Source organism: Triticum aestivum, chromosome 4A, assembly GCF_018294505.1.
Source record: "Triticum aestivum cultivar Chinese Spring chromosome 4A, IWGSC CS RefSeq v2.1, whole genome shotgun sequence".
Taxonomy (NCBI): Eukaryota; Viridiplantae; Streptophyta; class Magnoliopsida; order Poales; family Poaceae; genus Triticum; species Triticum aestivum.
This window is the reverse complement of record NC_057803.1, coordinates 585,693,996-585,706,278: the sequence shown is the minus strand read 5'-3', so window position 1 is coordinate 585,706,278 and position 12,283 is coordinate 585,693,996.

The following is a 12,283-nucleotide window of genomic DNA, read 5'->3' as shown; positions in this document are numbered from 1 at the left end:
TCCAAATAAAAATGGCAGCAGTTCTCATGAGCACTAAAGTTTCTGTTTTTTACAGCAAGATTAACAAGACTTTCCCCAAGTCTTCCCAACGGTTCTACTTGGCACAAACACTAATTAGACATAAAAACACAACCAAAACAGAGTCTAGACAAATTATTTATTACTAAACAGGAGCAAAAATCAAGGAAAAAATAAAATTGGGTTGCCTCCCAATAAGCGCTATCGTTTAACGCCCCTAGGTAGGCATAAAAAGCAAGGATAGATTTAGGTATTGCCATCTTTGGTAGGCAATCCATAAGTGGCTCTCATAATAGATTCATAAGGTAATTTAATTTTCTTTCTAGGAAAGTGTTCCATGCCTTTCCTTAACGAAAATTGGAATCTAATATTCCCTTCTTTCATATCAATAATTGCACCAATCGTTCTAAGGAAAGGTCTACCAAGAATAATAGGACATGAAGAATTGCAATCTATGTCAAGAAGATAAAATCTACGGGCACATAATTCCTAATTGCAATAATAAGAACATCATTAATTCTTCCCATAGGTTTCTTAATAGTGGAATCCACAAGGTGCAAGTTTAGAGAGCAATCATCAAAGTCACAGAAACCTAACAAATCACACAAAGTCTTTGGAATCGTGGAAACACTAGCACCCAAATCACACAAAGCATATCATTCATGATCTTTAATTTTAATTTTAGTAGTTGGTTCCCACTCATCATAAAGTTTTCTAGGAATATAAACTTCCAACTCAAGTTTTTTTTTCATAAGATTGCAACAAAGCATCAACGATATGTCTAGTAAACGCTTTATTTTGGCTATAAGCATGAGGAGAGTTTAGCACGGATTGCAACAAGGAAATACAATATATCAAAGAGCAATTATCATAATTAAATCCCTTGAAATACAAAATAGTAGGTTCATTAACATCTAGAGTTTTGATCTCTTCAATCCCACTTTTATCAAATTTAGCATCAAGATCTAGAAACTCCGAATTTTTGGAACGTCTTCTAGGTAAAGGTGGATCATATTCAGTCCCATCATTATCAAGATTCATATTGCAAAACAAAGATTTAATAGGGGACACATCAATAACTTTTAGATCTTCATCTTTATTATCATGGTCTTCCAGTTTAGCGGCCATCTTATTAAGTAAGGTAGCCTGCTTATCCGAAACTTCAGCTATTAACTTCTCAAGACAAGCAATTTGGGATCTCAAACCATGAAATTCCTTAGACATATCATCGAGCTCTTTATTCATATAACTCATGCATAAAGCTTTTTTGTTCCTTAAGCTCGTTTCTAAAGAAACTATTATGCTCAAATTGCAAGACCATAAAACTCCTAACGTTGTTTTCGATTTCTTCTAACCTTTTAAGGTGAAGATCACCAAATCGGGGAAGAGCCATCGAGACAAGAAGGCAATCCAACACATAAGCAAACAAGAAACGGGCAAAAAGAGGAGAATAGAGAAATAGAGGGAGGATAGAGAGAGAGAGGGCGAATAAAATGACAGGGGTGAAGTGGGGGAGAGGAAAACGAGAGGCAAATGGCAAATAATGTAATGCAGGAGATAAGGGTTTGTGATGGGTACTTGGTATGTTGACTTTTGCGTAGACCTCCCCGGCAATGCACCAGAAATCCTTCTTGCTACCTCTTGAGCACTTGCGTTGGTTTTCCCTTGAAGAGGAAAGGGTGATGCAGCAAAGTAGCATAAGTATTTCCCTCAGTTTTTGAGAACCAAGGTATCAATCCAGTAGGAGGCTACACGCGAGTCCCTCGCACCTGCACAAAACAAATAAATCCTCGCAACCAATGCGATAAGGGGTTGTCAATCCCTACACGGTCACTTACGAGAGTGAGATCTGATAAGATAATATTTTTGGTATTTTTATGATAAAGATGCAAAGTAAAATAAAAGGCAATGAAAATAACAAAGTATTGGAAGATTAATACGATGAAGATAGACCCGGGGGCCATAGGTTTCACTAGTGGCTTCTCTCGAGAGCATAAGTATTTTACGGTGGGTGAACGAATTACTATTGAGCAATTGACATAATTGAGCATAGTTATGAGAATATCTAGGTATGTTCATGTATATAGGCATCACGTTCGAGACAAGTAGACCGACTCCTGCCTGCATCTACTACTATTACTCCACACATCGACCGCTATCCAGCATGCATCTAGAGTATTAAGTTCATAAGAACATAGTAACGCCTTAAGCAAGATGACATGATGTAGAGGGATAAACTCATGCAATATGATGAAAACCCCATCTTGTTATCTTCGATGGAAACAATACAATACGTGCCTTGCTGCCCCTACTGTCACTGGGAAAGGACACCGCAAGATTGAACCCAAAGCTAAGCACTTCTCCCATTGCAAGAAAGATCAATCTAGTAGGCCAAACCAAACTGATAATTCGCAGAGACTTGCAAAGATAACCAATCATACATAAAAGAATTCAGAGAAGATTCAAATATTGTTCATAGATAAGCTTGATCATAAACCCACAATTCATCGGTCTCAACAAACACACCGCAAAAAGAAGATTACATCGAATAGATCTCCATAAGAGAGGGGGAGAACTTTGTATTGAGATCCAAAAAGAGAGAAGAAGCCATCTAGCTAATAACTATGGACCCGTAGGTCTGAGGCAAACTACTCACACTTCATCAGAGAGGCTATGGTGTTGATTTAGAAGCCCTCCATGATCGATGCCCCCTCCGGCGGAGCTCCGGAATAGGCCCCAAGATGGGATCTCGTGGATACAAAAAGTTACGATGGTGGAATTAGGGTTTTGGCTCCGTATCTGATCGTTTGGGGGTACGTAGGTATATATAGGAGGAAGAAGTACGTCGGTGGAGCAACAGGGGGCCCACGAGGGTGGAGGGCATGCCTGGGGGGGTAGGCGTGCCCCCTACCTCGTGGCCTCCCTGTTGGTTGCTTGCGTAGGGTCCAAGTCTCCTGGGTCTTGTTCGGTGAGAAAATCACGTTCCCGAAGGTTTCATTCCGTTTGGACTCCGTTTGATATTCCTTTTCTTCGAAACCCTAAAATAGGCAAAAAAAGGAATTCTGGGTTGGGCCTCCGGTTAATAGGTTAGTCCCAAAAATAATATAAAAGTGGATAATAAAGCCCAATAATGTCCAAAACAGTAGATAATATAACATGGAGCAATCAAAAATTATAGATACGTTGGAGACGTATCAGACCTTACTCTGGTTGACCTACGAGGTTCGGTAGTAACTTGATATGAAGTTTCATGATCATCATCATAATCTTCCTCACTAATTGGTGTAGGTGTCACAGGAACCGGTTTCTGTGATGAACTACTTTCCAATAAGGGAGCAGGTACATTTACCTCATCAAGTTCTACTTTCCTCCCACTCACTTCTTTCGAGAGAAACTCCTTCTCTAAAAAGGATCCATTCTTAGCAAAAAAAATCTTGCCTTCGGATCTGTGATAGAAGGTGTACTTAACTGTTTCTTTTGGGTATCCTATGAAGACACATTTCTTCGACTTGGGTTCGAGCTTATCAGGTTGAAGCTTTTCACATAAGCATCGCAGCCCCAAACTTTAAGAAACGACAATTTTGGTTTCTTGCCAAACCATAGTTCATATGGTGTCATCTCAACGGATTTAGATGGTGCCCTATTTAACGTGAATGCAGCTGTCTCTAATGCATAACCCCAACATGATAGTGATAAATCGGTAAGAGATATCATAGATCGCACCATATCTAATAAAGTACGGTTATGACGTTAGGACACACCATTACGCCGTGGTGTTCCAGGTGGCATGAGTTGCGAAACTATTCCGCATTGTTTCAAATGAAGACCAAACTCGTAACTCAAATATTCTCCTCCACGATCAGATCGCAGAAACTTTATTTTCTTGTTACGATGATTTTCCACTTCACTCTGAAATTCTTTGAACTTTTCAAATGTTTCAGACTTATGTTTCATCAAGAAGATATACCCATATCTTACTCAAATCATCTGTGAAGGTCAGAAAATAATGATACCTGCCGCGAGCCTCAACACTCATCGGACTACATACATCAGCATGTATTATTTCCAACAAGTCTGTTGCTCGCTCCATTGTTCCGGAGAATGGAGTCTTAGTCATCTTGCCCATGAGGCACGGTTCGCAAACATCAAGTGATTCCAAAATCCCATCAGCATGGATTTTCTTCACGCGCTTTACACCAATATGACCTAAACGGAAGTGCCATAAATAAGTTGCACTATCATTATTAACTTTGCATCTTTTGGCTTCAATATTATGAATATGTGTATCACTACGATCGAGATTCAATAAACCATTTACCTTGGGTGTATAACCATTGAGGTTTTATTCATGTAAACAGAACAACAATTATGCTCTGACTTTAGATGAATAACTGTATTGCAATAAACATGATCAAAACATATTCATGCTTAACGCAAACACCAAATAATATTTATTTAGGTTCAACACTAATCCCGAAAGTATAGGGAGTGTGCAATGATGATCATATCAATCTTGGAACCACAGCTAACACACTTCACCCTTAATTTGTCTCTGTTCATTCTGCAACTCCCGTTTCGAGTTACTAATCTCAGCAACTGAACTAGTATCAAATACTGAGGGGTTGCTATAAACACTAGTAAAGTACACATCAATAACATGTATATCAAATATACCTTTGTTCACTTTGCCATCCTTCTTATCCGCCAAATACTTGGGGCAGTTCTGCTTCCAGTGACCAGTCCCTTTGCAGTAGAAGCACTTAGTCTCAGGTTTAGGTCTAGACTTGGGCTTCTTCTCTTGAGCAGCAACTTGCTTGCCGTTCTTCTTGAAGTTCCCCTTCTTCCCTTTGCCCTTTTCTTGAAACTAGTGGTCTTGTCAACCATCAACACTTGATGCTTTTCTTGATTTCTACCTTCGTCGATTTTAGCATCACGAAGAGCTTGGGAATCGTTTCCATTATCCCTTGCATATTATAGTTCATCACGAAGTTCCAGTAACCTGGTGATAGTGACTAGAGAATTCTGTCAATCACTATCTTATCTGGAAGATTAACTCCCACTTGATTCAAGTGATTGTAGTACCCAGACATTCTGAGCACATGCTCACTAGCTGAGCTATTCTCCTCCATCTTGTAGGCAAAGTGCTTGTCAAAGGTCTCATACCTTTCGACATGGGCATGAGTCTGAAATACTAATTTCAACTCTTGGAACATCTGATATGCTCCGTGGCGTTCAAAAAATCTTTGAATCCCCGATTCTTAGCCGTAAAGCATGGTGCACTAAACTATCAAATAGTCATCATATCGAGCTCGCCAAACATTCATAACATCTGCATATGCTCCTGCAATCGGTCTGTCACCTAGCGGTGCATCAAGGACATAATTCTTCTGTGCAGCAATGAGGACAATCCTCAGATCACGGATCCAATCCGCATCATTGCTACTAACATCTTTCAACTTAGTTTTTCTCTAGGTACATATCAAAAATAAACGGGGAAGCTATGTGTGAGCTATTGATCTACAACATAGATATGCAAATACTATCAGGACTAAGTTCATGATAAATTTAAGTTCAATTAATCATATTACTTAAGAACTCCCACTTAGATAGACATCCCTCTAGTCATCTAAATGATCACGTGATCCAAATCAACTAAACCATGTCCGATCATCACATGAGATGGAGTAGTTTTCAATGGTGAACATCACTATGTTGATCATATCTACTATATGATTCACGCTCGACCGTTCGGTCTCAGTGTTCCGAGGCCATATCAGCATATGCTAGGCTCGTCAAGTTTAACCCGAGTATTCTGCGTGTGTAAAACTGTCTTACCCCTGTTGTAGATTAATGTTGAGCTTATCACACCCGATCATCACGTGGTGTCTCGGCACGATGAACTTTGGCAACGGATACGTCCATTTTGCATCATGCTTTTATATCGATATTTATTGCATTATGGGCTGGTATTACACATTATGTCACAATACTTATGTCTATTCTCTCTTATTTTACAAGGTTCACATAAAGAGGGAGAATGCCGGCAGCTGGGATTCTGGGCTGGAAAAGGAGCAAATATTAGAGACCTATTTTGCACAGCTCCAAAAGTCCTGAAACTTCATGGAAGTCATTTTCAGAATATATAAAAAAATACTGAGTGCAAGAAGTTCTATAGGGGGGCCACACCCTACCCACGAGGGTGGGGGCGCGCCCCCTGCCTCGTGGCCCCCCTGGTGGCCCTCCGATGCCCATCTTCTGCTATGTGGAGTCTTTCGATGAGGAAAATATCATAAGCCAGCTTTCGAGACGAGACTCCGCCGCCATGAGGCGGAACCTTGGCGGAACCAATCTAGGGCTCTGGCGGAGCTGTTCTGCCGGGGAAACTTCCCTCCAGAAGGGGGAAATCATCGCGATCGTCATCACCAATGATCCTCTCATCGGGAGGGGGTCAATCTCCATCAACATCTTCACCAACACCATCTCCTCTCAAACCCTAGTTCATCTCTTGTATCCAATTCTTGTCTCTAAGTCCGGGATTGGTACTTGTAGGTTGCTAGTAGTGTTGATTACTTTTTGTAGTTGATGCTAGTTGGTTTATTTGGTGGAAGATCATATGTTCAGATCCTATATGCATATTAATACCCCTCTGATTATGAACATGAATATGCTTTGTGAGTAGTTACGTTTGTTCCTGGGGACATGGGAGAAGTCTTGCTATTAGTAGTCATGTGAATTTGGTATTTGTTCGATATTTTGATGAGATGTATGTTGTCTCTCCTCTAGTGGTGTTATGTGAACGTCGACTACATGACACTTCACCATTATTTGGGCCTAGAGGAAGGCATTGGGAAGTAATAATTAGATGATGGGTTGCTAGAGTGACAGAAGCTTAAACCCTAGTTTATGCGTTGCTTCGTAAGGGGCTGATTTGGATCCATATGTTTCATGCTATGGTTAGGTTTACCTTAATACTTTTGTTGTAGTTGCAGATGCTTGCAATAGAGGTTAATCATAAGTGGGATGCTTGTCCAAGTAAGGGCAATACCCAAGGACCAGTCCACCCACATACCAAATTATCAAAGTACCGAACGCGAATCATATGAACGTGATGAAAACTAGCTTGACGATAATTCCCATGTGTCCTCGGGAGCGCTTTTTCTATATAAGAATTAGTCCAGGATTGTCCTTTGCTACAAAAAGGATTGGGGCACCTTGCTGCACTTTATTTACTTTTGTTACTTGTTTCTTGTTACAAATTATCTTATCACAAAACTATCTGTCACCTATAGTTTCAGTGCTTGCAGAGAATACCTTGCTGAAAACCGCTTATCATTTCCTTCTTCTCCTCATTGGGTTCGACACTCTTACTTATCGAAAGGACTACGATAGATCCCCTATACTTGTGGGTCATCATGACTCTTTTCTGGTGCCGTTGCCTGAGAGTGAAGCGCCTTTGGTAGGTGGAATTTGTTAAGGAAAAATTTATATAGTGTGCTGAAATTTACTGTCACTTGTTACTATGGAAAGTAATCCTCTGAGGGGCTTGTTCGGGGTATCTTCACCCCTACCAGTAGAGCAAAGAGTTGCTCCTCAACCTACTAAACCTACTGAAAATGAAAATGTCTACTTTGAGATTCCTTCGGTTATGATAGAAAAACTGCTAGCTAATCCTTTTGCAGGAGACGGAACAATGCATCCCGATGAGCATCTAATATATGTAGATGAAGTTTGTGGATTATTTAAGCTTGCAGATGTGCCCGATGATCTTATTAAGAAGAAGGTCTTCCCTTTATCTTTGAAGGGAGATGCATTGACATGGTATAGGCTATGTGATGATATGGGATCATGGAACTACAAATGATTGAAATTGGAATTTCATCAGAAGTTTTATCCTATACATCTTGTTCATCGTGATCGCAATTATATATATAATTTTTGGCCTCGCAAAGGAAAAAGCATCTCTCAAGCTTGGGGGAGGCTTAAATCAATGTTATATTCATGCCCCAATCATGAGCTCTCAAGAGAAATAATTATTCAAAATTTATATGCTAGGCTTTCTGATAACAATCACACCATGCTCGATACTTCTTGTGCTGGCTCTTTTATGATGAAGACTATTGAATTCAAATGGGATTTATTGGAAAGAATTAAACGCAACTCTGAAGATTGGGACCTCGACGAAGGTAAGGAGTCAGGTATGACACCTAAGTTTGATTGTGTTAAATCTTTTATGGACACCGATGTTTTCCGTAAATTTAGCACTAAATATGGACTTGACTCTGAAATAGTAGCTTCTTTCTGTGAATCTTTTGCTACTCTGTAACACCCCCAGTGCCATGCTACAGTAATCCCCTGTTAATGGTGCCAGGTCACCATGCTTACTGAGCTATTTATCACTTGATGAAAATCAAAGTCAAATTCAAATTCAATTATGAGTGAAATTCAAAATTTCTCAATCATGCAAACTAAAATGTTCACTAAATAGAAAATAATTCATAACTAATTATCTTCAGAAAAACAACATCACCTAAATTCATTATGTGAATCAACAACAGGAAACAACATCAACCAGAAATTTAAAGTGCCTTATAATTTATTAAAAATTCAAATGAAATCATTTTGGCTCCAAACCATTTTTTGGCAGTGGTAAATATTGCACTATAGTTGTTGAGCTAAGTCATATATTTCACAAAACTCTAATGGTGGCTAAGCAATTTGCAAAACAGGAATAAATCAAAAAAAAGAAAAGGAAAGGAAAGCAGAGGGAGGAGAGAGAAAGCCCCTGCCTCACTGGGCCAAACGGCCCAGCTGGCCGTCGGCCCACGCCAGCCGGCCCAGCCACCTCCCTTATTCCCCCACCACCCGCAAACCCTAACCGATCCACCCCCACTCCCACTCCCGCACGATACCCTCGATCCCCCTCGCTCCTCTCTTCCTCCCCGATCGGTTCTGGATCGGGCGAACCGCCTTGACCCCTTCGCCCCCACCGCTGTGCCCCGTCGCCGTCGCTGCCTCACCTCGCCCCCGACGCCCATCTGCGCGCCGCCTCGTCCCCTTCGCCCCTGAATTGGAGTTGGGGCTCGGCCTCGACGCCGCCGCCGCTCGGAGCCCCCCCTCGCAGGAACCAAGCGCCGCCAACCGACGCCACGCCGTCGCCGGGCCTCCCCCCCGCTCGCCGGATCGTCCCCGTCCTCCTCCTCGCCGGCTTCATCAAGCCTCGACGCCCCTCTTCCCACGCACGCTGGTGAGGGCCGCGCCCTCCTCTCCTCTCTGCCTCATGCGCTACGGCCTCGTCCGCGCTAGCTGTCGACTGCCTCCCGCGCCCTGCGCTCACCGTCGCCGCCGCTCATCACCGCGCTCGCGGCCGCAGCCCACCCGCGCCCGACCTCGACAATCGCCGTGCCATGGCCGCGCCGGCTCCGCCCACTTCTGTCGCGGCTCGCCCCCACCGCACCTTGCCTGGCCGCCCTCATTGCTACATGCTCGTCGTCAGCCCCCTACACCTTGCCGCTGTCGGACCCGCACTCCCGCTCGGCCTCCCCGCGCTTGCCGCTGCCGCTGCCTTGCTCACCGCATGGTTGCTCTCGCTCGCCGCATGGTGCGCCCAGCCGCGCGCGCCTCGCCTCCACGAGCCCTGCTCGCCAGCGCAACCCCATGCGCTCCCCTACTTCACCGCTCCGACACCGTCCTACTCCCTCTGCGCCCCGAGCGACTGCTGCCGCAGCGCCCTCCTTCCCCCCTCCCTTGGCCATCGCTGCTCCCGCTCGCTGGTCCGGTCGCCGCCTTCGGCCGGGCACTTGGCTGCCGGCGCCTCGCTGCACCGCGGATGGCCTGGGCGAGCGCCCTGCCGGGCTGGCGCCCACGCGCCCTGCGCCCGTAACCCGCTAGCGGCGCCCGATAGGCTCCTAGGGCCTATGACATGGGGGTCCCACACCCCAGAACGTTTTACAAAAAAATATATAATTAAAGTAAATAAATAAATAATAATTAAAATAATTAATTAATTAAGTTAATTAATCCTATTTAATTAATCTAATTAACCTGTTAGTTTAATTAAATAGTAATTAATTAGCTAAACCCTAATTAAACTAATCAGTGTATGACATGCGGGACCCACACGTAGTTGACCCAGTCGACTGCATAGTTGACTGTTGACATCAGCATGATGTCATGCTGACATCGTCATTTACTATTCTGGATAATGTTGAAATAAATAATTAAATTCCAGAATTTAATAAAAACTTTAGAAAATCATATAAAATAAACCGTAGCTCAGATGGAAAAACTTTGTACATGAAAGTTGCTCAGAACGATGAGACAAACCCGGATACGCAGCCCGTTCGTCCACCATGCATCCCTAGCATAGTGAACACGCAACTTTCCCCCTCCGGTTCTTCTGTCCGAAAACGCGAAACACCGGGGATACTTTCCCGGATTTGTCCCCCCTTTGTCGGTGTCACCTCCTACCGCATTAGGTCACACCCGACACATCTTATTGCCATGTTATGCTTTGTGGTGCTATGTTTGCTTTATATTTGCTGTTTCTTCCCCCTCTTCTCTCCGGTAGACCCCGAGACTGATGCTGCCCTTGTGATTGACTACGTCGACGACGACCCCCCTCCTTGCCAGAGCAACCAGGCAAGCAAACCCCCCTTGAGCATTCCGATATCGCCCATTTCTTTCCCTCTCATGCTTGCATTAGAACTGCTACTACTTTCTGTATGATCCTACTCTGATGCATAGTCTGTTTTTGTTACCTGCTTTCATACCTTACCTGCTTATCTTAAACTGCTTAGTATAGGTTGGTTAGTGATCCATCAGTGACCCCCACCTTGTCCCAGTTGCCTTGCTTATGTTCGATGACTCGATCAACGTGATCGAGTCCAGGCCCCGACACCGCACATCACCCCCCTAGTTGTAAGACTCTGTAGAGTTACCATCGAGTGCCGAGGGTGGAACCTCTTACATCACTCCTGATGAGATCTTCGTAGTGTAGCTATATGGTCGAGGTCATTGAGGGTGACTTCCTCCTTAATCACTTCCGTTATGGCTCTGTCGTGCAACCCATCAAACGTGAACCTCGAGGGTGGATCCTCTTACGTTCACCTTGATGACAACATCGAGTGGAATTCACCGGGGGTGATTCCTCGGGTTTTCCCTTTGGTGTTAGACACACAGTTACTATGGTTACTATGACTTTACACTGATCCATGTTACTGAAGACGGGTCGACCCTGAGGGGTACCCGCACGAGCTTAATAGCGAGTGATGTGGAGTCGGGTTGACCTGGAAGGTGCCTGCGAGATACTTACGAGGTGTGGCCGCGCATTCTTAGCCCTAGCCGCAAGTACTCGAGACAGGGCGACGGGGTCACATCGATCGTGAGTCTCTGCTCGTTACCGCGCATTCCTAATCCACTATGATTTGGATATTTGATCCGAGGGGCCTCTGGCCTGATAGCACTAACCATCACGTGGGCATAGTATGGGCGTTCTGCGTCATATGCATCAGCCGAAACTTAATAGACGTCAGCGACTGAGCGGCGCACGCCGGGTTGGATTGGTAAGCACCTACCTTGTTGAAGGAGGTAGCTAGGTCTACTCACCGGCCGCGTACGCAACGTGCAGGAGTTCCTGGGGAGATGGCCCATGACCCCTGGGGGCATAGGTTTAGTCCGGCGTGCTGACCTCTCTATTAAGTCTAGGTCGGGTTGGAGCGTATTGTTTGGCCGAGGCCGGGCATGACCAAGGAAAGTGTGTCCGGCCGGAGTTAATCGAGCGTGGTGGGTAAGTTGGTGCAACCGTGCAGGGAAGAAAACATCTATCGATAGCCTGTCCTACGGTAACGGACACTTGGAGTTGTATCCCGATCGATAAAACTAGAACTGGATACTTGTGATGAGAAATTAATGGATGGTGATGAGAATTGGATTGTGATGATAACTAGATAGTATGGCTCTGGGATTGCTTTCTCGCAGGGAGTCGAGAAAGGATCTCTGGCCAAGGTTGATAACACTACTGCTACTTTACTTTATGCTACTCTACTCCCTCCTGTTGCTGCAAGATGGTGGTTTCCAGAAGATGCTAGTCTTCGATAGGCTAGGCTTTCCCCTTCCCTTCTGGCATTCTGCAGTTTAGTCCAGAGATACAACCCATTCCTTTGAAACAGATGCATACTTAGTTTAGATATGATGTAAGTCTTGCGAGTACTTTGGATGAGTACTCATGGTTGCTTTGCTACTTCTTTTTCCCCCATACCCGATTGTT